The sequence below is a fragment of the Phoca vitulina genome, unplaced genomic scaffold, assembly GCF_004348235.1.
Source record: "Phoca vitulina isolate PV1807 unplaced genomic scaffold, GSC_HSeal_1.0 scaffold4, whole genome shotgun sequence".
Lineage (NCBI taxonomy): Eukaryota > Metazoa > Chordata > Mammalia > Carnivora > Phocidae > Phoca > Phoca vitulina.
The window spans coordinates 81570157-81572046 of NW_022589707.1; positions in this window are offsets into that span (position 1 = coordinate 81570157).

Sequence of the window (1890 nt, forward strand, 5' to 3'; positions counted from 1 at the left end):
AAAGATGAGGCCGCTAAGCGGCTCTACAAATAAGTCTTTCCGATTGATACAGTTTATATATATCTTGCTGATTCTGTTTCTGCTACTAAATAGTTGGGAAACCTTGGGAATGTCATTTTTTATCTCCATCTGGCCTCGTTTTTCTCATTTACAGAAGGGAGGAGTTGAATAAGATCAATGGTTTAAAGTATTTGGCAACAAAACCCTTTCTTCAAATAAAATATTTTGTCAAAGCCTGAGGTATGGAATAGAATATGGCTCCAGTTGACATAGCTTGAAAATCACTAATCTAAATGCTATCTTATGTCAATTTGACTATGAAATATTATAATTCCCATTAATAGATTCATGGTTCATATCAACAAGTAGTCACAGGTGTCAGGTTCAAGGACTCTGCTGTACTCTGCAAGCCAAGCCATTACCCATTTTTGCCAGCAGATGACTTTCCAGAGGCAGACCACAAAATCCCACAAATAAAATTAAAAGTTAATATAAGTACAAAATGATACACAAAACAGGGAGTGACTACTTCTGGCCAGGGGAATCAAAGAAGTGTTCATGAGAAGGTAGCAGCCTTTGACCCACAGGTAGGATTTTTGGCCTGGGGAAGATGAGTGTTTCCAAGTGGGGCAAACATAATAAGCGAAGGTTTGGAGGCAGGAAATTGAAAGACATGTTAAGAGAAAGGCAGTGTTTTGTTTGGTTGTGGTATTAATGGTATGATGGGGACTCTGAGTTAGCACTGGGAAATTAGGTTGGAGTCAGATTATCAGAGTCCCTGAATTTCAAGATAATGAGGTTTGCCTTTATTCTCTAGGAAACATAAGTCATTGGAGGTGGGTTTTTTTTCTTTTTTGTTTTTGTTTTTGGCAGAAAGTAACATAAACAGAAATGTAGCTAGAAAAGATTTCTCAGAATAATGTGTAACTAGAAGTGGGAAAGATTGGAGACAAGAAGGTGAATTGGAAGACAACAGTCCAGTAAGAAGTGATGAAGATCCAGCCTGGTACAGTGCTAGGGACGGAAATGCCTCACCCTAAAATTTGTATGTTGAAGCCCTAACCCCCATTGTGACTGCATTTGGAGATAGGGTTTTAGGGAGGTTACTAAGGTTAAATGAGGTCATAAGGGTGGGGTCCTAATCCCATCGGATTGGTGGTTTTATAAGAAAAAGGAGAGCAATCACTCTTTCCAAGTGCTCGGACTGAGGGAAGGCTATGTGAGACTCAGTGAGAAGGGGGCTATCCAGATATCAGGAAGAGAGTCCTCACCAGAACCTGACCATCCCGATCTGTCTTCCAGCCTTCAGAACTGTGAGAAAACAAACTGCTATTGTTCAAGTCACCCAGTCCGTGGTAGTTTGTGATGGTGGCCTCAGCAAACTAAGACAGACAGTGACATTAGGAATGGCAGGGAGAGGACAAATGTCAGCAAGTCACCACGGAAACAGAATCAACAGGATTTGACAACGAACCCACTTGGGACTGTGAGAGGCAAAGGTCAACAGTGGCTCTGAGTCTAAGTCAGTGACTAGAAGGTGTTATGATGCCATTTGCAGATTCAGAGAACAGAGGGGGGAAGAACAATTCTGAGGGAGAAGAGCTTAATTTTTGTTTCTGGTAAGTTTGGTGATTAAATTGGAGGTGGTTAAAAAAAATGACTGAACTAAAAATATAATTCATTTTGGAGTCATCCCAGAAGGATACCACCAAGGACTGGTCGTGAGTGAATAAAAACATTCATGCACGAAAGGATCTACATGATCCCGAGTCTACCAAGAATGATACCTATCTCTATGTTTGCTACCTAGGCCTGGCTTACATGTGATTTTTACAAATTCTAGACCTTGTGCTGTAAAAGAGCTGGGAATATAGAAGATCTACCTTTGAA